The 24835-nt window shown below is 33.9% G+C and overlaps 1 long non-coding RNA gene across 1 annotated transcript; it reads left to right on the top strand.

Moving 5' to 3' along the window:
* Positions 1-189: 189 nt before the first annotated feature.
* LOC134715650 (uncharacterized) lies at positions 190-3908 on the top strand. Its single transcript, XR_010106785.1, has 3 exons — positions 190-317; positions 3247-3343; positions 3809-3908. It is a non-coding gene; the product is annotated as an uncharacterized LOC134715650 (long non-coding RNA).
* Positions 3909-24835: the final 20927 nt, after the last annotated feature.

Below are 24835 nucleotides of genomic sequence, written 5' to 3'. Positions count from 1 at the left end.
TGTTTTGCTTTGAGTGATCCTATTGAAGGTTAATTCAGAAAAGTCTTCAGGAGCATTAAAATTTAAAAGTGCTATTTTCAATTTTCCCACTGATTCAAAGAAAACAGTTTAAAAATTAAAAAAATCACTGGTCAGACAGGACAAATTTGTTTTTTAGATTTTGGTTTAGGTTCAACATATATTTAGCTTGAATAAAGTTATTGAGGTTTTTTTTATTTATAGAGTCATTATCATCCAGCCATAAAGAAATATGCAGTACATTTAGGTAAAATGGCTCCTGTGTCTGGAGAAGGACAGTTACCGTTACAATATAAAAAGTAATTATGACATCTTATTAAAATTAGAACAACACAACATAGAGTTCGTTTCTATGAAATGATTATTTTTTTATAGGCAATCACACAATAAGCCTTTCAAACTCATCTTTTATACGGCTAATGTTAACTTTTAAAATAAATTTCATTTAACCTCAAGAGAATTAATGGGAAGTGAGTGCTAAAATAGTTTATTTTTTCCATATTATTTCCATTCCTAAGGGCTATAAATCTTAAGGGAGTAGTTTCTATCTGCCCTGAATTTTCGGGACAATAACTTATGTTTAACTGTATGGATTTCTCTGACATTGTACCACATGGTACCATATAATGAAGGGAAGGCTTGTTGTCAGTTTGGGGTTAATATCCCTGAATATTTAGGAATAAGGGGCCAAAAAAGGGCCAACAAGAAGCATTTTTCTAGTTTACAGACAATAACTAGTGTTTAAGGTGGTACCTAACACTACAGGGAGATAACTCTGTAAAATCAGGTAAACGTTTTAATTACATTGTGTTGTTGAGGGAATATTAAGCTTCTCAATGATCAAAATTAGTGTTTGTTAAACTGCTATATAACCAGTGTAATTTTTCTGATAAATTGGTTGGTTCAATTTTTTTGAAATTTTTATATTTTTGTTAAAGGGTCAAAGTAAATATTTTGTCAAAATTTTATGAAAATTAAACGAGCCAAATTAATTTTAGTCAAGGTGTTGGGTACCACCTTAAGTGTATGGATCTCTCTGAAATTATACTATAAGGTTTTTTATCTATAAAGGAAAGGCTGAAATTGAGTTTTGGGATTCTTGCTCCAAGGGAGGTTTCAATAAGTCAGGGGCCAAAAAAGGGGGTAATGGATCAAATCATCAAGCAATGTTAGGGTCAAAAAAGAGTTTTTCTGGTTAACCCTTTCCTCCATAATGACGCCTTTTGACGCCACCCCCCTTACTCCATAATGACGCCTTTTGACGCCTGTGTAGTACCTCGGTTGAAACACTTTGACTTCAAAGTGTCTGCAGTTGACTTAATAAAGTTTGTATCCAATATGAAAAGGAATATCATAGGAATATCCGACTTAAATTTATTTGATGAAATAGTTGTTTTTCACAATGCCTTAATACTTCAAAGCATAAGTTTAGCATTTTATAAAAAAAATCCTATGCGAATCAAGTATGCAAAAAAAAAATTTCAATGGAGGAAAGGGTTAAAGGACAATTTAGACAATCCAATTTCAATTAAAATTTAAAGAATACTGTTATATATATGTTTGATTACTTGATTACCTCCCTTACACTGCTAGAAAATTATGTTAAAGGGGCACTAGCTGCCAAATTCATGTTCACCAATTTGACTCAAATTCTCATATATTATTTAAAACAATGTAAAATATGTTTCTAAACTATCAAAAGTATAAATTAAACAATTTACAGGACATGGTCTCAATAAGATGTAACATCGTTTCATGTGAAGTTTAGCCAAGATGCCATCTAATTAACTATCGAGTTGACCTTCTATGAACATAAAAGCGATGTAAACATAAACATTGAAGACCTGTAAGTGACCTTCTGCTGCTGTCTGCTCTATGGTCTGGTTGTTGTCTCTCTGACACATTCCCCATTTCCATTCTCAATTTTATAGATTTAAATAGATTAAGCAACTCGTGCAATTGGATTTTTATAGGTTTGTTAAATTTTGTAATAAAGAATAAAAATCTATGTTTATGGTCGTTTTTACTTTTAAAAGAATAATTTTGTGTGGATCGAATCAGTTAATCAAATTATTTACCTTTGTTTCACCTTCAATGTTGACATTCTTTTTAATTAAATACCCGTACACTGAAAATGCATGCGTTATTCTATCTCTTTCTATGAGGTTAAATTGGAGTTCACATGATTAAGAAATTATATGAGGTCAAATTATTCACTTGCAAGTGAATAATTCATTATCAGAGTTTATAAGATTTATTCGACAAAATTGAACCATTTTAGTGATAAAAATAAATTATTATTTCACTATTTCACTTTCATTTATGATTGAACAAAAAAATCATCCTTTTGATTCCTTTATATATCTGGTAGCTAGTGCCCCTTTAAAGGAAGTGATAATTGTCTTGAGATGTGTAGGTGTAAATTTATTTTTAGAAGTTACTGTTAATTAATATTAATTTTGACCATGACTGTAAGTTATTTTATATTTTAATACTTTATGATGTATTTAAATGAGTAGTTATTGTTGCCAACTTAATTAGAAATTTGAATTAAGATTATTTTTGAAATAAGGGATTGGGGGAGGTGAAAAAAATGGGGAGGGGTGGTGTAAAGTTTTTCTCATTTTAGATTTTGGAAATTAAAAAGATTTTTTTTCAAATATTTTCTTTTGAGGGGATTTATATTCCACAGCATAGTGTATTGCTCAAAAGCAAAAAAAAAGATTTTTTTAGTTCCTTAGACCACATTCATTCTTTGTCAGAAACTTTTGCTGTGTCAACTATTTAATCACAATCCAAATTCAGAGCTGTATCAAGCTTGAATGTTGTGTCCATATTTGCCCCAACTGTTCATGGTTTGACCTCTGTGGTCGAATAAAGCTGTTCCCTGTGGAGCATCTGGTTTAAGTATAGTATACATTCATATATGTTGCTCGATTCAGTGGAGGAACCAGGACCATTTTTACGGTTATGACGCAAGCAGCATACAATTTAGTTGTACTTGTATCCTATTTATGAGCTTGAACATCCATTGCATTCATTACCATTCCCAATAATCTGGCACTGGACCCCATTAACTTTGCTAGTTATTCTGTTACTAGTTATTTTATCTTAATAGACTGCATCTTTCAACATTTTAAGTCAAATGTAGCATGCTCTCTCACAGTAAAATGGATTTTTCTAACTAGCATTACATTAATATATTTCATTTAAATTATTCAATTTCAGACCTCCACGTGATTTATATGATGAGTTTTCAACAGAAATAGATGTATTTAATCCACCTGTTGCAGAAAAATCAACTTTTAAACACAAAAGTAAAAAGGTAAATGTTTTAAAAATAAATTTGTGTAGTGTTTATTTTTACAATGATTACTCTCATCCCGAGAAAAGTGTGCTTGTACTTGTGAAAACTGTCTTGCCAAAAATTATCTTCAACTTATATTTTTGTCACATGAAATAAACTGCAGGTATGGTTACGTGTGATTATATATCTCTGGACATTTCAGGAAAGAAACTGATTTGTCTGAAATAAAATACCCAACATCTGCAGTCCATAAAAAATCAGTTTGTGTCATCATTCAAAAATGTCATGTTGTGAAAGTAATGAAAGTGAAAGAAGCATGGATTTAGTAACACGATACATTTCTTCCTAGTGTAATATTTTATTTAAATCATATGAAAAGCAATTTAGAGAATTCATAAATTTTGATGTTAATATTGATGAGGTTTCAGAAAAAAAAATTATAATATAATTTGACCTTTTATTTAATTCTACTTTTTATTGTAGATGAAGATGTTCATGCAGGAAGATATAAGTGATATGGTGGTGCAAGTTCTTAGTTCAATACCAGACTGACACTGTAGCAAATAAAAAATACACAACTCTAGTTTTTATGCTGTTTATTTCAAAACCTTTCTTTTCCTGTCAAATGTGTTTTAAGATCTCCGTTTTAGTGTATTATAGGGACATGGCTGTCAAATTCATGTTGAACGTTTTGATAAAAATTCTCATATTAGATTTACAACAAAGTTAAACATTTATATCCAAATTATAGAATGTCTAAAATAAACAAATTATATGACATGGGCTCTATTATGTGTAGCTTTGTTTAGTGTGTATTTTAGTCTGGACGCCATCTAATTGGAGAAAAAAAATGTGGTATTGGTATCACGTTGTCATCGTTGTCTGAAGACAGTTTGCTTCTGGACAATAACTTTAGTTTAGTTATATAGAAATGCATTACATTTATACACAAGGTTTATAACCTCAAAAGGAAAAATTGGATAGATTTTGGGGTTATGGTTCCAATTGACTAAGAATGAGGGGCAAAAAAATGGGTTCAAATAATATTTTAAACTTTGCTGTTTACAGTTTTTTCTCTATCTATTATAATATTGGAAATAATAACCAATAATCGCTGAGCCCTGATGGATATGACTGCAGAGATCCAACCCTGAACAGGTCCGAGAACACAATTAATTCGTAGTGCATTTCTTTTAGAACATAAATGAAAATAAAAAAAATCCCACCTGCGCTTTCTCAAAGAAACTTTTACAGTGTGTTGTACTACTTTTGGGACAAATTATATCAAATTTATAGAAAACTTCATCGCCTCTAACTCAAAATATGGACAATTTTATGTTTAGGACGTCTTGAAATCTTTTGACAGCTTCCGAAGTGCTCATTTTCAACCTTTTTCAGCTAGACCAAATCACTACTTTCCTTTAAAATTCTGGACCCAAATTTTTTTACAGTGTAATTTCATCCCCCTCCTTGCAATATGAGGCATTGAACATGGAGAAATAAATTTGGAAGGGGTATACAAATTAATAGCAAGTAACCCACTGTCAACACTAGGGACTATATTTGTGAACAACGAAAATCAAGGGACGACAATGGTGGTCTCGAACCTAATAGGGTAGAAAGAGTTAACAAATCTTAAAAAAACTTGGTATGAACAAAGCTTAATGTATTATAACACTGCTTACACAGTTTCATGACAATAGGATGTATATTAAAGACATTAAGTTGAGTTCTATACTCATCTTTGCGTGTAAAATTTTGACGTTAAAATTGAAAAATTTCAATTATCAACATTTGGGGCTTTAAAAATTAAAATATTGCAAAAATATACTTTTTAAATGCCTTAATATATAACTTATCATGTACTTAAAGCAATAGAGTACTCATTTGATTTATCAGACTTGGCATAATTATTCAAAAGTCAAATTTATATGAGCCTGCGCCTAAAAATTTAGGTTTTTCAAAGAAGGGGGGCCTTACATGAAGATGTATTTTTTTCCAGCAATTTTAAATTGGTGAAGCTTTTTGGTAATAAATAATCCTTACATATGTATTGAAAGTACTTTAAATGGAAAGAAAAGTTACAAATAACATATTATATTAGTATAAAAGGGTCTTAGGCCAAGTAAGACTGGAAAAAAATTAGGGTCAATTTAGGCCGTGCCACATATTTACATTAAAAAATGCATATTGAGGCTATAAGAAATAAAAATTTGTGTCTTTTTTATCATTTCTATACTCATGTGACATGATACAACAAATCTGAGCACAAAAAGACTCTTGCAATTAACTTTTCTTAAAAGCAGTATGGGCTGATATAAAGATTTTTGCCTTTTTAGGGAAAAACTTGCATGCAATTTATTCTCAACAGGCTTATATTTAAACCACTTGCTATCCTACAGAAGAAAAGAAATATATTTTGTGAAATGGGACAGGTACAATAGACATTGTAAAGTGCATTTAATACAAATTTAGTGAGGTCTCTAATATGGACATCACATTTTATATACCAAGCTCCCCACTATTGACTTCATCCAAACAAGGCGTTAGACAAGGGTCATTTATACAACTCATTTGGCACATTTTGTCTGAGATAAACTTCTTTTCTGTAGATTCAGAGTTCATAAATAAGTAAAAGAAGCAGATAAAGGCATAGAAACACAAATATTGACACATGAAAACCTGTCAGATAGAAAGTCAGGATGCCATTTATGCATCAATATTGAAAAAGTTATAAAATGCCTATTTTGACCATAAAATGCCAAAATTGGTCATATTTGTAGAAAATCTATAAAATAAAAGTTTAAATCCTTAAGTTTTATGCTATTTAACAAGTTGACACCATCAAATCATTTAGGGAAGTTGACAGAGTACAAATTCTATATTTGCAGATTTCACCTCTTGGGTCCGAGAACACAATTAATTCGTAGTGCATTTCTTTTAGAACATAAATGAAAATAAAAAAAATCCCACCTGCGCTTTCTCAAAGAAACTTTTACAGTGTGTTGTACTACTTTTGGGACAAATTATATCAAAGTTATAGAAAACTTCATCGCCTCTAACTCAAAATATGGACAATTTTATGTTTAGGGCGTCTTGAAATCTTTTGACAGCTTCCGAAGTGCTCATTTTCAACCTTTTTCAGCTGGACCAAATCACTACTTTCCTTTAAAATTCTGGACCCCAATTTTTTTACAGTGTAATTTCATCCCCCTCCTTGCAATTTGAGGCATTGAACATGGAGAAATAAATTTGGAAGGGGTATAAAAATTAATAGCAAGTAACCCACTGTCAACACTAGGGACTATATTTGTGAACAACGAAAAGAAAATCAAGAAAATCAAGGGACGACAATGGTGGTCTCGGACCAACAGTTGGGGCAAAAATTAACACAACATTAGCACTTGATACAGGTCTGAATTTGGATTATAGTTATTGCGAACCCAATCATACTTTTCCAAAGATTCACCTGATAGTTACCTGTCCATTTAAACTTTTGGCAGTCATATTGTCCAATTGAATAAATACAATAGCTATTGTTCTCTGTGTAGTTTATTCACTGGGACCTTTAAATTTCTTCTAGGAGAAATCTTTCTCTCATTGATTAATATAACTGACCAAAAAAATACCTTCTTTTTTATTGAAAAAAATCGTTTTCATGGATCAGTGTAGTTAAGTTTTTGTGTTATTGTCTGATTTTCTTATACTGTATATTTAGTCTATGAAATAATTGTGAATTGAACATGTCTAGCTGGCAGTTGTCATCTGACCCTGACCTCATTTTCAAGGTTCTGTGGTCAAAGTTAAGTTTTTGAGTTTTGGTCTTTTTTTCTTATACTTTATGCAATTTGTTTGGAAATATTTTATGATCTATATGTAAGTTGCACAGGTTTTATTTGACCTTGACCTCATTTTCACAGTACATTGCTGAGTGTTAAGTTATTGTGCTTTGTTTGTTTTTCTTTAACCATAAGCAATAGGTCAACTTTATGTGTTTTAAGGAAGAGTTATTAGCTGTGCATGCATGCCTGGTATGTTTCATCTGACCTTGACCTCATTTTCATGGTTCATTGCGGGTCAATAAAATTGAGAATGACAATGGGGAATATGTCAAAGACAACAACCCAACCATAGAACAGGAAACAGCAGAAGGTCACCAACAGGTCTTCAATGTAGCGAGAATTTTTAGTTTTCTTGGTTAATGTTAAGTTTCTGTGACAGTCTTAATTAAGCTTTATATTTAGGACTATCAACATAATATCAATGATAAGTAGAGAAGGCGAGACATTTCAGTTTGTGCACTCTTGTTTGTAACCTTTACAAAAATCTCTGAAAGTACTGTGACTTTGGCCACAAACATCATAAAGGTATCTAGTTAAAACACATGTCAGATAACCCTGCTTCTAAGCAACATAGCTGTCATTGCTAAAAAAAGAACAATGGGGAAAAAGCAAGTTTTGTCTATTATTATTTTTGGAACTGTTATAAATAGAGAAAATCTGAAAGGAAAAGATATGTTCAGAATAATGGGCTCTGCCAATTGTCTAACTATACGTAAATTGAAATGTTAGACGAATTCTTATAGGAGTTATTGTCCATAAAAGACAAATTTTACGACTTTGTTTTTAATTTTTTGCCTTTTAATCATGAAATCAATGATATTTATAGATAAACCTTTTCCTGTTAACACTCTTCATCACAAAAATTATCAGCTAGACCAGATCTGTTGATAAGTTAAACATAATAAACAGACTTAAAAATCAGTTATACAAGATCGACAAACTAGAGATTTTTGTCATGGTCTATTCTCGTCTACAATGTTGGAGGGTGTCCTTTGTTTGATACACCCATAGACCAAGGTGAGCATGCAGGCTCTTGAGAGCCTTTATTTTGGCCTGTGATATCTGAGAACTTCAACTATAAAAGATCGACAAACACTTTTTTTAAAATAGCAAAATTGATTAGCAAAACAGGGTCCTACTAAAATGCGCCTGGGAGCACCTGGTTGAAGTTAAAGCGCCCTTGGAAAAGAAAAAGCGCCTGGAGAAGATAAAATAGCGCCCGGGGAATATATAAAAAAATATTTTATTGGCATGAGACAACTTTGTGTCGATGAAATCAGTTGTGAACATTGATTTTTTTTTTAATTTTAGACAAGTTATTTGCAAATTCAGATAATCGACATTTATTTGTAAAACAGCACAAAAACAAGTATGAATGTTTCAATTTTAACAATAATATATGAATACTGTTTCGTGAGACAAACAATACTGGATCACAGTTAATGCGGAAGATTTATAAAATGTAAGACGTCAAAAGACATGTTTTTAAAAAACGATATCAACATGAAAAATGTTTAAAAAAAACACTTAAATTCAAGTCACAGATAAATATTAATTTAATCAAAATTAAAAGAGTTACACATAATAAAGCAGTACTATACATGTACCGTAGTTAAAACACAGGGATAAAGAGCAGGAGTTTGGTGTAAATTTAAAACTTTGCATTAAAACCCTGATACGCATAGCCATTGCAACAGTTTTAGCTTTATAAAAAGATATACCAAATCTGTATCAGTATCTGAATAAGAAAGTATTCATCATGCAGTTGCAAAAATATTACACCTCTGGCACTGGTTATTTTCAAATAACAAAATATACATTTTGATCGAGGACAATATCGTTCCGCATGATTCTTCTATATACTCTTATCTATATTTAAAGAAAAAAAATAGTGTTATAAAATTTTATTCTTATTTATAATTTTCTCCTCTGGGCGCTAATTTCCCTTTTTCGGGCGCTTTTTCTTTTCCCGGGTGCTCTCGGGCGCATGTTAGTAGGACCGGCAAAACAAGATCAACAAATAAATGAACATTGCTGAAATCATCAGTCAATTCATTAATGGAGTTTTTGCTCCTTTTTGACAATTTTTTACCAACATGTTGTGTGTTGCTTATTATCTAGAAAATTATAAAAGGATAGACACTTTTGATGTAAAACAATTATCTAAGATAATAATTATTCTTAGGTAGAATCAAAGGACCAAGACTTGATGTTGACCACTGACATATGAAAAACTAGTCAATGTCGGATGAATGATACTATACAGCAATACAAATGTTCTATTTATACTTATAAAAACGGGGGAAGGGGGAATCATGTAATAAAATATTACAATTGTCAAACAATCACAACCCGAGTGAACCATGAAAATATGCTGAAAGTGTAAGGTCTAGTACAAAAAAAATCTTTTGACTTTCTTGTTTGTGATTTTAGTATAACTTACACCAGAGACATATAATACAATTGTATTATATGTCTCTGCTTACACTTAATTGATTTTTGTATATATATATAACATTGTTGGGTTGATGTTTAGACGAGTTGTATATACATTATGTACACAGCCATGTATCACCATCATTGATGGCGATCCGATGGATACATCTGTTGTAGAGTTGTCACTGACTCAGACGTACTTATATATATATTCTTAATTCAATTTGCTAATAGTTTTATTCACCATTGAAAAGAATGCTTTCTGGACGAGTTGGAAAGACAGTCACTGCGGACCTTGCTGAGATGTGGCAAATGTCCTCTCACTTGATTTCAAACCTTTAAATAGACTTAGAAAGGATATAGTTACGATACTGTTGACAGTTCATTAAGGATTGCATATTTTGGTATTAAATAAATATTGATTCACTCATATGTCTTTGCATCGGAAATAAACACATTTATTCTATAAACAGTTGTTGGCATGATACAGTTTATGTTCTGTCCATTGATTTTATGATGTATGATACCAGAGACATACAGTGGCGGATCCAGGAATTTTCATAAGTGGGGCCCACTGACTGACCTAAGAGGGGCCCGCTCCAGTCACGCTTCAGTGATTCCCTATATAAGCAACCAAAATTTTTCCCAAAAAGGGGGGGGGCCGGGCCACCTGCCCCCCCCCCCCCCCCCCCTAAATCCGCCTCTGACATATATACACATATGTGTATATATGTCTCTGATGATACTAAACCCGTAACGGTACGGATTTTACTTGATTTTCATATGATGAAGACATCTTTTTTTAAATCAGTTTAATTGAGGTCTGCAGCTGGCAGGGCCGTAACTACTGATGAGGCAGGCGAGGCAACTTCCTCCCCTAAATTTTTCAGACAAATTTTTTTTTTAAGTAATAAAATGAAAAATTGATAATATGTACACGAAGAACTTGAATGTATATATGTTAAACTACACAAGGTTACAGTTTTTAACAGCGTGATAAATCTGTAATTTTCCGGAGATTTGATGGAAAATGAACCGGCGTTGGTTTGTTTATTATCATGATAATTCCCGGGGAAAAGTTGCAGTTTAAAAAATACTTGTTAAGGTAAGTCAAACACATTATTGACCAGATAAACCAATGATTACCAATGCCATACTTATGATAAACAAGATTCAAATGTTTTAAAGAGACAAAATGATCTACCAGACTAGAGTCAGCGAACTGTTCCCTTAGATATTATAAACATTTCATTCAGAACAGCCTGTCATTAAATAGCCTAAGGCCTTACAATTCTGAATTTCAGTCCCTATTTCAGTATTTTTATACATAGCTGTAAGATTGCTAAGAGGACAACTTGTACTGGGGACAACTTGTACTGGGTACAAGTTGGTCTAACATTGAAAGTCGGTAGAGCAGATTGTCCCACAGTTCGCATTGTTTGTTAGTTATAGACTGTTCCGCTCGGAGGACAAGTTGTATCAGCCCACACTGTCTGGTAGTAACAGACTGTCCTACTCGGAGGGCAAGTTGTACCAGCCTGCACTGTCTGGTAGTAACACACTGTACCAGTCCGCACTGTCGTATAGGACAGATTGTTTGATTAGGAGGACAGGCTGTGTTATAATTATATTTGTATATATATAATTGTTTTATTGTTCATTCTTACTTTGTATCGGCAAGGAGCTAGTGTATATATTTTGGTTCATTGTACATAGCATAGATAGTTATAGTTTTTGGTATTGACGTTTTGTTTGTGGACAACTTGGATCAAGTATTTACTGGAACGTTCTTTTAAGATATAAAGGCCTGGTTACACGTTACAATTCGTTCTGGGCTGTTGGATCATATTTGCTGTTTGTGTCTAGTCAGACAGTACCTCTTTCGATCACACGAGAACTTTATGGTAAATGCCAAATGTAGTTAACCATGTAGTTAGTTACAAAAATATCTTGCGTTCTATGATCTTGTTTTTTTTAACTTACCAGTTTGATTTCTAACAAAAATTTCTCTATACAGATAATATTTTTTTGTTTGCAGTAATGTCGTTTAAACAGTCTAAATTAGAGACGTTTTTCGGTAAAACTACATGTAGCCGCGAAGACTCAGAAGAACCCATCCAACCTTCTTTATTTAACTTCAATATTAACGAACACTCCATCTACATCATCTGGTTCAGTCATCGTTTCCTTGCCGTTTCACCATCAAGAAGATCCAATAAAATTCATCGACAGAACTCTTTCGGAAAACGAACGCAAACAAATTTTGGAGCATAAATGGGAACCGGACAAGAAGTTCGAATATCCTGTGAACGATAAGGGCAGAAGGTATAACCTTAAATGGGAAGAAAAACGTCCATGGTTACGTTATTCGCCATCAAATGACAGTGTATTCTGTGCCTGTTGTATTGCATTTCCGGTTGCCGTATCAGAAACACATCCAGAGTTCGTAACTATTGGCTTTAGAGATTGGAAAAATGCCACAGGAGACAAACGAGGCGCGCTAGAAAAACATTCAAAATCTGAGACATCAATTGTCCCAAGAAAAGAGTGAAATGTTTTTGATGACAGTCAAGGGAAAGAGTATCCCAGTCACAGAAAGCATCAGTAAAGCGTACCAGGAAAAAGTTCAGAGAAACCGAGCTTGCTTAATGTCAATAATCGATTTAGTTATCAGATTAGGACATATGAACATTGCATTTCGTGGTAATTGGCTAAAAGATGAAGGAAAAGAAGACGGTAATTTCCAATACTTTATTGACTGGAAGGCAAATTTCGATGATGTCCTGAAGATACATTTGTCGACTTCACAGCACAAATATTTATCGCCAAAAGTTCAGAACGAATTTATTCATTTATGTGAACTAGAAATCCGTGATGCTATCAGAGATCGTTGTGAAGAGTCTGAGAAGTTGCAATGAGACAGACCATGATGCCGAAACTATCAGAGACTAGATGGACGTCTAGGGTAGACACATTGTCTTGGCTTTTGGCTCACTATAAGTCTCTCCTAAATGTGCTTGAAATGTACAGTCAAATTCTAAAGGTCAGGCCGCAGCCGATGCTTCTTCATATCATGCAGTGCTACTTAAATTTGATTTCATCCTTGTAACAGTAATGTTACAATACACCCTAGGCTATATCAGACCGTTGTCCATTCTGCTTCAGTCTGAGGCTTGTGATCTAGTAAAAGCTCATCAGGAGGCTAGAGATCTTATGGTAATATTTCAAGGAATAAGGTCGGATTCCGATGCTAAGTTTCACGATATTTACGAGAGGAGCGCATCAATCGCAACAGAAAATTATGTGGTACCAACAAAACCAAGAAGCACGCAACGGCAAAGGCACAGAGCAAATGCTCCAGTCGAAAGCATCGAAGAGCATTTTCGTGTTAACTACTTTCTACCGTTTATTGATCATATCATTTCACATTTGGATTCGAGATTCCCGGAAGAGCTGAAGGCAATTTTCTATGGAAACTACCTTGTGCCATCGCTTGTAGGAAAAATAAAAGAAGAGGTGGTCACTGCAATGAAACAAGAATACTCGGTTGACTTGCCATACCCAAATGATTTTGGGCAAGAAGTTCATAGATGGGTGGCAAAATGTCATAGAGACAACTTGTCGTTAGTAACGACGCTAACAGGTGCAATTTTGTATGCTGACCCCGAGTTATATCCAAATATCCATTTGGTATTAAAGTTGCTACTTACACTGCCGGTCGGCTCGTGTTCGTGCGAGAGATCTTTCTCTGCTCTCCAACGGTTGAAGACGTGGTGCAGAGCTACAATGACGGAAGATCGGCTATGTGGATTAGCATTGCTGCATGTTCACCGGAATGACGCTGTACGGCAAGTTAGAGCTGAATCAGTACTTAGAAGATGGGATTTATCAGGAAACAGGAAGATTCACCTTGCGTTTACAGCTGATTAAATTTAAATAAAACATTTTCAAAAACCAAAATTGTATGTTTTTATCAAGGATTTGAATATAACAAGATGTGGTATGAGTGCCAATGAGATGACTGTTACTATCCATCCAAGTCACAGTGTATTTGAAGTTTACAATTAAATGTTTAAATACGGTCTTCAACACAGAGCCTAATCACATCCCGAACAGTAATCTCGGTTTTGTTTGCATAAATATTGCTTACAGGTTCAAGCATTACTAATGAGTCTTAAAGTAAGGAAAACGGGTCATATTAAGCCATTTTATTGAGAGGAAAAAATCGGCGGTCACAATGTATTTGTTGGTAGTAATTATAAGTCAAAGTACGGTCTTCAACACGGAGCCTTAGCTGAACCCAAACAGCAATCTCAGTTTGTTTAATTATGCATAAAAATTGCTTCCAAATTCAAGCAATACTAATGATTCTCAAAGTAAGGGAAATCGAAAGAAAACGGGTAGTTTTTACCCATTTTACTCGAAAAAAAATCGGCGGGGGGCTGCGCCACCCGAACCCCCCCTTCTTGGTGTCCTCAATCGGCGGCCCCCAAACCCCTGCCTCCCCTGAAAGCGAACCCCAGTTACGGCCCTGGCTGGCATGTCGGTCCGTTGTTCATTTATGTATCACATGTCATTATGCTTGGTTTCTGTTGTTGCCTATTCTGATATCGGACTCGGACTTCTTTTCAACTGAGTTTTTCTGTGCGTATTGCCATGTGTCTCTTTTTTCTACATTTGCTAGAGGTATAGGTGAGGGTTGAGATCTCACAAAACATGTTTAACCCCGCTGCATTTTCAGTTGCGCCTTTCTCAAGTCAGGAGCATCTGGCCTTTGTTAGTCTTGTATGTTGTTTTTTTTTTAATTTTAGTTCATTTATATGTTTGGAGTTTAGTGTGACATACATTTTTAATGAACTATAACACAATTTTATTTTGGGGCTAGCTGAGGACTACATCTGGGTGAGGGATTTTCTCGCTGCGTTGAAGACCCATTGGTTGCCTTCGGTTGTTGTCTGCTCTTAAGTCGGGTTGTTGTCTCTTTGACATATTCCCCATTTCCATTTTCAATCTTATCTAATATCTCGTGGGGCGGATGCAGGATTTTCAAATATGGAAGCTTATAATAGTCACGAGTTGATTAGTTCTCAGCTCAACTTGTTGACATAAATAAGTGGTAAAGTTGCATTATATTCAACCTTGTGAACTTGATGGTGTGTATTTGTTTACTTATTTTCTAAACTTTCCGACTTTCAGAAAGTGTACTTGTTATCTTCTTCTGAACAAGTTGACTTTGACAAAGTGAACAAAAAGTATAGACTCGCCTTGTGTACATGGTCTTTGTTCACTTGTAACATACAACTAGTCTGATAGTAGCCTTGTAACACATCTTGTATACTTTATTTTGTGTACTTGTTTAGTTGTTTTCTAAACTTTCCGACTTTCCGAAAGTGCACTTGTTAACTTCTTCTGAACAAGTTTATATTAACAAAGTGAACAAAATGTTTATTCTCATCTTGTGGTGTTATTTTTATTCACTTTCCTTGCTTTTTTATTCACTTTCCTTGCTAATAATGTTTACTTGTCGAGTTGTTTCTCATCTTTCTCATTTACTGAAAGTATACTTGCATTGTTTGTATCTAACTAAGTGAACTTTTCACAAACACACTTGCTTTGGAAATATTTTGCGAGTTTACTTGTTGAAAGTCAACTTGGTCTGAAATCTGTCGGCAGGGCTTGATACTTTAAGCACGTGGTCTCAGTAGATATTTGCGTACAACTATATTCTGTCTGGAAGCATGGCAAATAATTAAATTTTAAAATTTCAGGCAATAACTTAATGCATAGGCGTTAGCTGCCTATTGCCTAGGATACGTAAACAAGTCTGAATTGAAGACAACGTTCAAATCTACGAGGGCGTTGGATAATAACTCTCAGTTTTAGACGTGTGCATGCAAAACATATTTCTTGGGGGAGGGTCTAAATGCAGAACAAACTACACTTTCCAAAAGACTAAACATTGAAAGAATTTATTTTAACAAAACGCATTTGTCAAGCAGTTCGAACAACTCATGCTCTTTAACACTGCTGACTGCCATAGTTATTGCAAACTAAACAGATCATCCAATGGAAAAAAAGTCGATCTTGATAATTAATTCAATACCAAACAGAAAACAATAACGTGCGGAAAATATAGTATATTCCGCAAATATATAATGTGCAAAAGTTTGGTACACCATATCCGGATTTCGACAAATAATGTCTCTTCAGTGATGTCAGGAATCAAACGGTAATTGGAAGGCCATTTGATTTAATTGGGAATCGAAATAGGATGAACATATATATATGTGTTGTCATTTTTGAATAGAAATTCAGGTGACAGTATACCCATTTTAAAATAAGATGTGGCATATTGCCAATTAGACAACTCTCCACCCAAGACCCACGATAGTACGAATGTAGGACAAAAAGTTAGACAAAAAGTCACAATTCAGTGTTGAGATATTTTTCTTTGAACAAGAAAACAAAAAATGTTCTTGAACTATTATATATAAAGCAACTTACATGTAGTTATTAAAATGTATTCAATAAATATTATAAATTATCAAATATTATGAAAAAAAAATGTTAAAGTGGCTTGGTATTTAATTCTCTCGCACCTTTTATAACTTGCTTTTAAATGTATGGTTTTGCTTATTGTCGAAGGCTTTATGTTGACATCTACGTCGTTTGATATCGGATGGATCATTACAGTTGGCTGCATCTACTTATAACATATTGTTACATTATATGTGCGTTCATATGTCATTTTGTGTTTCAAAAGAAACTACATTGTGGGAACGGAACTATACGCTTTTCTAATATCTTGGTCATTCGAGAGACTGTCAAGCGGGGCTCCGACATTTAAAAAATAACAAGTTGCTTGACGAAAACTTTGATGAACTCTAATGTTACTATTTAACGTTTCTGCTTCAAGTATGTGGTAGCTAAAACACTCTATATGGAAATATGAACCAAAAAAAATAATAATAAAAAATATATATGCATCCAAACGTTTTCCGTAGAATGGAGGAGCTCTGAGTAAAACAATCAAAACTGTCACAGAGCAGCGATCAAAAATGTCAAATAACCATCGACAAACCAATCATTGCTACCAGAATTTACACATGTACTTTTTCAGATATATATAGTCTTACCTGTCTTAAGGTTTCAAAGCCATTGTCTTAGTAGAAATCCAACTATATCCGTTTTCTTAATGTCGGATATTTAAGTTGTCTGTACAATCGCTTGCGCATTCACTACATACAATCACTTGAAGATTTCCTGTGCAATTGATAGGCCCACTTTTACTTTAACACCACTGTCTAAGGTTAGGAGAGGGTTGGGATCCCGTTCACATGTTTAACCCAGCCAAATTATGTATGTGTGTGCCTGTCCTAAATCATGAGACTGTAATTCAGTGGATGTCGTTTGTTGTTGTATTTGTATTTCGTTATTTTTATGTCCCACCTACGATAGTAGAGGGGCATTATGTTTTCTGGTCTGTACGTCCTTCCGTCCGTTCGTTCGTTCGTTCGTTCGTTCGTTCGTGCAGGTTTAAGTTTTTGGTCAAGGTAGTTTTTGATGAAATTGAAGTCCAATCAACTTCAAACTTTGTACACATGTTCCCTATGGTATGATCTTTTCTAGTTTAAATGCCAAATTATATTTTTTATTCACGGTCCACTGAACATAGAAAAGGATAATGGGAGTGGGGCATCCGTGTACTATGAACGCATTCTTGTTTTCACATGAATTAATCCGTTAGTTTTCTAATTTTAATTTTTTTACTAGTTTCATTTCGGGGCCTTTTACAGCTGACTATGAAATATGGGCTTTGCTTATTGTTGAAGACCTACGGTGACCTATAGTTGTTAAGGTGGTACCCAACACTTTCACTATAATTAATTTGGGGAGTTAAAGATTGAAAAGTTAAAAGTTTTTTGGTTTTTTTTTTATTACTGAAATGCACAATACATTTATGTACATCTCTTCTCGGTTAATCTTTCTCTTGACAAATTCATTTAACGATTCAAAAGTACATCAAACGGAACTAAAACTGTAGAAGATGTGTGTTATACGTCAATAAGACAGCAATCAAACGACAAAAACACATAATAGATATAAGAAGATGTGGTATGAGTGCCCATGAGACAACTCTTCATCCAAGTCATACATTTTTAATCATACGGTCTTCAACACGGAACCTTGGCTCACAGCAAGCTATAAAGGGCACCCAAAAATGTTACTAGTGTAAAACCATTCAAACGGGAAGACCAACGGTCTAATTTATATAAAAAACGAGAAACGATAAACACTTATGAACCACATAAGCATATCTAGAGAGCCACATATAGTTTTCAACCATATACAGGTGGCTAAACTAAATCGTTATATTGGTTCAAAAGCTCACTTAGAGCTTATGTTGTAGTGTTACTATCCTGCAAAATTAACAGAACTCTTATTTGATGTGATTTGATCGTCTCGAATGCATGTAAAAGAGAGGCGAAAGATACCAGAGGGACATTTTGGTCTGGTCAAATCCAAAGAAATTTGGCATATTGGTGCTTCTCGGAAAATCACAAGGTGTAAGGCCAAAGACTGGCTGATTTAGCGTGGCTTGTTGCTTTGTAAATCCTCCTCCTCCTCCTTAACATCATCCTCATCCTCATGCCGGGGCATTTTATAACCGACTTTGGCAAGCATACCACATCTTCTTTTTTATATTTACGGTATGGACGTTTCTCACTGGTGAAGGCCGTACGGTTGCCAATAATTGCTTACATCCACTTATTTGAACTTTGGTTGATAGTTGTCTCGATCATTGGCAATCATACCTCATCATATTTTTATAAAGGTCTCTGAAAACTGAATTGCGGCATTAGGGACAGACAAGATACATATTTCAATCCAAAACTAAAAGCCATATCTGTTAAAAACCCCATAAGTAAGTATAATACCACTGGTTTCAGTGGATACTATTAGCATTTCTCGCTTGATTGTAATGAAACTTGGACAGAAATGTTACGTACAACAAACCGATAAATTGCACGTTGAAATTGAGATATTTTTTTCCTAAACAGAGCGTAACCCCTGCGAATTGAAAAGTATATTCGTATAGCATGTATAGTGCATTACTTCTGTAAACTAATACCGTATTTACGATTCAAAATTTAAAAACGTAGCATGATTTTAATTCCGGCTGTTGACAAAATTCGATTAAAACTTTTCAAATGCTTGTTTTGACATAAAAACACTGTATATGACGGCTTATTGTCATAAGAGGAATAATTTATGAACAATATTAAAAATAAATCCCTACACACCACTAATTCTCAATTCAAACGAGAAAACTAACGGCCTTATTTATAAAAATCTAAGACGTAGAACATATTCTATCATAATCATTTGGTAACTAACGCAATTGCTGTCTCCTCTATGCCCGTCTTGATCATAAAAAAAAATGTTAAATAAATAACACTCCTAATGCTCAGATTGGTTGTCGTCGTGCAACACAGTTAAAAACACCATATAGGAAAAATAACTCCTTTTGTCATAAGACACTGTCAAACATTCAAACATACTATCCACACTCATCTGTGGCCACACTTGTAAACTACATGTATATAAGATATCTTATAAAGTTTATGAGATATCTTGAAGTTGGAATAATTAGCAAAACGGCTTCACATACAACAAAGACAATCATTCCACAATTTTGTTTTACACAATAATACTTTATTAGATAGGTACTTAGGCAGACGTTCTTTGCAAAAGAAATCCCAACAGCTGATATCAGGTTAAATTCCTGTTTTCTTGTCTGAAAAAGATTAAATGAATAATTTTAAATGTGTTTGTTTACCCAATTTAAAGTGTTTTAACGTGTTTAAAAAAAAAACTATTTACACAGTTACATGGTTGTAAACTTGTAAAGCTCTGATCTGGCTGTGGTTTAACATCTAAAAAATGTCATGGTTATATTGTTAAAACATTTATCATGTATTATGTTTCTTGTCACTTGTGTATACACTATACTATGTTTGCATTTTATTTTGGAATAAAAATACCCCATCTTATCTTATTCAAAATGAGAACATAGTTTTGTTTGTCTAGACAGTCACTTCTATTTGATTGGTTGTTAGAACAATAGGTCACATTCCAATGTAAAAATATCGATCGCACCTAGGTGTGTTTGACTTTTGAAAATATTTTGGAGTTGTCTCGCTTTCAATATGTAACTTGTATTTTATAAATATCTGTGTTTATGATGAAACATTCATTGTTCTATCAGTTGTGAAAATATTTACAGTATTATTACTCTCATATCACAATCACATGTAGCTAAAACCCTAAAATTGTGTAGTATAAAGATTATGATCATATTAGTTAGGATAGCCAGTATTTCATATATTCAATTTCTTTTATTGATATCTGAAATCATTAAAAAAGTTGTTCAATAATGTACTGTTCAAAAATTTATAAGATAGAATTAGAGACATTCTTTTTTTTATAAAATGACTTGTGATGATTTATCTTCCATCAAAATGGGCTTCTGGAACGTGGATGGTCTAAAACAAAAGACAAAACAACAAGATTCAAGACTCCCTTTTTTGAAACATATATATATATACAACTCGTCTAAACATCAACCCAACAATGTTAGATCTGTAAATTTGCTTTTGCAGGTGGTCGTGAGGTCTAGCGGGACGGCTGCAGTTCAGGCGATTTGGTGTCACGATATATCAGTAGCATGGGTTCGAATCCCGGCGATGCCGGAAGAACAAACATTTGCGAAAGCAAATTTACAGATCTAACATTGTTGGATTGATGTTAAGACGAGTTGTATATACATAATGTACACAGCGATGTATCACCATCAATGATGGTGATGATGGTCCGATGGATTAATCTGTTGTAGAGTTGTCACTGACTCAGACGTACTAATATATAGAAAATCTAGATCTAGTGTTCCTCGCTGAAACCCACTCGGGGTAAGATTCTAATATAAATAATATAGGGTCGTTCCATTGTCATCTTATTTGTAGACATGTAGCTAAATATAACAACAGGCTTGTTGGAGGACATGGCAGCAATACTACGAAAGCCCTCACTAAAGCAACATTTGAAAATTCTAAAATTATCCATCCCAGATTTTCAGTAGGTGGAATTAGAAAATAATTGTGGGATTTGACAAAAATCTTTTTATATTTGTTGTGTATAACCCACCTTTTTATATTTGTTGTGTATAACCCACCAGAAGGGTAATCATACTCTAAAGGACTTGACCATGATATTCTTAATTTTTTAGAAAAGGATATTGCTGCCTACCAAAAACAGGGTAATATATTATTGTGTGGGGACTTGAGTGGCTTCTGATACAGATTTTATCATAGATGACAGTAATAATGATCAATAATCTTTCTCCGTTATATCAGTCCAATTTCAGCGATAAACAAATTCTTGAAAGAAGGAGCAAAGGCGATAAACTTGACTCAAACCTGCTTAACTTGTGTATTAGTAGCCAAATAAGGATTCTAAATGGTTGAGTTCTTGGTGATTCCTTTGGTGGGCTAACATGTTATTCACCTAATGGGGCTAGTACAGTTGATTATGTTTTAGTGTCGGAGAGTATCCTGATTCAAATTCTGTACATAAGGATAAGTATTTTTTTATACCAACACTATCAGACTGCCATTGTTTGTTGGAATGGCCATTGTCTGCTAAATATTGTTTAAAAACTGATTGTCATAGTGTTCAAACATGAAATGTTATCAGGTTTCATATGGTCAGATGATTCACAAGCTCTTTTTCAAGATGCTCTTTTTACTGCAGAAATTCAGCAACGACTTCACAAATTCCTTAAACTAGAGCCCATAGATTCACAACATGCAATTGATAACGCATCTCTAGAATTGACAGACATTATTATAACTGATGCTAAGCATTCTCTTAAAAGGCGTAAAGCCCAAACGGGTAAGGGGGTTAAACACCAAAAGTGGTTTGACTGTAATCTTGCATATTTGCGAAAAAAACATATTTAGTTCCCAGTGATCCTGCTGTTAAAGGTCACTATTATAAACTATAGCGCGTATATAATAAGGCACGGAAACACAAATACAGAGAGGGAGTACAAACAGTCATTGTTGAAACAAATAGAAACACTGCATGAGGAAAATCCTAAGCAGTGCTGGCAATTGATTGACGAACTGCAGGGTAAGGAAAAGGATGAAAAGAGTGCATTCAGCATTGGTTGCACCATTTAATTGGTTGAATCATTTTAAAAATTTGACCGAAACAAAAGATGAAATTAAAGAGCGACTGCAATTTTTAGAGGGACAGCTAAACATTCTTGAAAAAACTTGCTTTAATGAACTTGATAGTAGGATCTCTGAAACCGAAATATCGACTGCTTTGTCATCTTTAAAGGTTAATAAAGCAGCAGGGTTGGATAACATCTCTAACAGTATGCTAAAATATTGTCAAACCTCTTTGTTACCGTGTTTACTAAAAATAAATGATATTTGCCTCTCCTATGGAAAATACCCAGAACACAATTTAAAAAAATAACTTGCCAACACTGTAAACGTATATAGGCACAGTTTACACTTGACAGCAACGTAGGAATGAGGGAAAAGTTAACAAAGACTTGGCATTTTGGGATGTCAACACTGTTAGTTTGTACCCGTTTGGACGAAATAAAATTATATCATTCAGATCTCGTTACATATTTCTCTTTCAATTCCATTTTAAAACAAATTATGTCCAAATTTACAATCACATGATTCATTAAAAAAAAAACAGTGGCCAACAGTAAATGAATAATCGGTGCTTTGATAAAAGACAGCCCAGAAAAACATTTTAACATACTCTTTATTTAGATTCATGTTGATTGTAATACACTGTGTGTATGTAGGAATGGGTGTTTTTGATGTTTGAGTTGTAATTGATGTACACTTGAGGATTCCCAGTTACATTCCACCATGAACTGCCTATTCAAAAATAAATTGTTCACCAAATGCCTTGTTTATATGTCTGGGAAAAAATGAAGTCCATTTGTTCAAATGAAAACATTCTACGAGTATGTTATCAGAAATTATATCAAAAAGTGTGCGATGCGTTCAAAACTGTTAGTATGAATCAAGTATCAGTTCATAATTATATCACTCAACTTAAAAAGAGTGGGGGTATACTGTTTTACCTCTGTCTGGCCGTCAGTCAATCCATCCGTCAGTCCGTCAGTTAGTTCGCATATCTCTCAGGAACTAAATTACTTTTTAGTACAAGAATTTCTGAAATTTGGTTTCAGGGTTTATATAAGTTAGATATACACGGGGATGCGTTTTTAGATTCATCACTCAACAACTTCTTGTTTAACGAAAAAAAATCAACAGGGGTATCATCAGTAAGCAGTAGCTCTTGTTTTTACACGCTTTTAAAGTTTACTGAAATCTCCTCCTTAAATCACATATAGAGGCCCCGTTTACTCATCTCTTAAGTGGAAAGAGGTTGGAATTAACTCGTCAAATATGACACAAAACTATTATAATAAACCTAAAATTCGGTTCTTTGGCCAGGTTGTTGTCTTTTTGACAGATATCACATTTCCTTTCTCAACTTTATCAAGGACAGGTTTATTTCAATTTTTTTTTAATAGTTACATTTTTTAAAAGTAAACAAAATGTATGTTTTCTGCTTCCTTTCGAAAACATATTCCTTTATTCTTAAATGGTCTGTGTGGTAGGCCCTGAAGATTCAAACAAACAAAGAAAGGAAGAAAACTCATCAGTAATTAATAGAAAATAAAAGATGCTAGACTCAGTGGCTTGAGCTTATTACAGTGATAATTTTGGATGCATGTATACACGAGATGGTTAATCACTGTTACAATGTTGTCAAATATATGTATACTATTTAGTGGTCACAGTTCAATTTCTTTTTGTATTCATTGTCAATGAGAGGCGGGATATTGTTTGACTTAAATAGAGTTGTTAACTTTGTTGAAATAAATATGCAAATCCAGTACGAATGGTTATTCAACGAGGAGCAGACAATTTTTAAATTGATGTTTGTGAATTAATGATCAGAAGTTACTGACTGTATCAGCCGTCGTGTAAATCTCTAAAATCACGGATAGATCAGGTTAACAATCCGATTGAACACTTTCAATGCACGGTATTTTTAACGCCATGTAAAATCAGAAACAGAAACAAAGGCAATTTTGCAATATTGAAACCCCCCTTTTTTTTGACGATCAATGCATTTGAAAGGGAGCATATAGTAACGTTGCTCCCCCTTTTACTCTGGGTTGGGAACCCCCCTTTTTAACATGGCTGCTTCCGCCACTGCTAAGGCACATTATCTCTAAGCGTGAACTATTCAAAGAAGGCAAATAAATGTATTTATTCGGTAAATTAACTTTCAAATCCTGTTCTAGATACGGAGAGCGAAAGTAAACAAATTTTACAAATACTTTTGACAACAAACAAGTTTGTCGAGATGTATTTCTGTTACTTATAGTATTGGAGAGTCCTGATTAAAATATGTAATTAAACACATCAACAGTAATAAAAATACCAAGAAAATATAAAAAAAAAAATAGACCTCCGAATATTACATTTTCATTTGAGGGGATTTCAAATATGGTACAGTATAATATTAAAAAGAAATATGCTAGTCCTAACAGACATGACTCTGAACCTCAGATTGTGTCATCTTCTTGTTAGTTTAAACATATTTATTTATAGTGGATTGGGAAACAAGTTTTACAACTTATATTAATCCTTTTCCACTTTTCGGGTGCGAGTCCTGCCTTGTAGCGGCATTAGCCTACTCTTTTTCGAAATCTACAAGGGTGTCTTTAACGTGCAAGAGATATGGCTCTCTCTTAACACGGGTCAGCCATTTATCGTCCCCTTCCGACGGACTATCATCGTTTCCTCTTCTTGTTAATGAAAACAGTCGGGTTTGGATACATATGTATCAGTATTTCAGACAAATGGAACTGGATGTATATATATAGACGTACTTATGAATATAATTATTTTCTGTGACTGTATCTTACATTAATTTGTAGGATCCTTTACTTTAGATAATTTAGCTGATCTGTAACAATAACATCTTCATGCCTTATATATCATGTACTGTAGTACGCCGCTAGATTAAAACTGACGTGGAAAGGTAACACATGCCCACCGAGAGCTCTTTTTATGAGAGCCCAGGTGGTCGTGTGGTCTAGCGGCAGTGGCGGATCCAG

This window comes from Mytilus trossulus, chromosome 4 (genome assembly GCF_036588685.1).
Source record: "Mytilus trossulus isolate FHL-02 chromosome 4, PNRI_Mtr1.1.1.hap1, whole genome shotgun sequence".
NCBI classification, from domain to species: Eukaryota; Metazoa; Mollusca; class Bivalvia; order Mytilida; family Mytilidae; genus Mytilus; species Mytilus trossulus.
The sequence above is the reverse complement of the archived record's forward strand: the minus strand, read 5'-3'. Positions and strand labels throughout refer to the sequence as shown.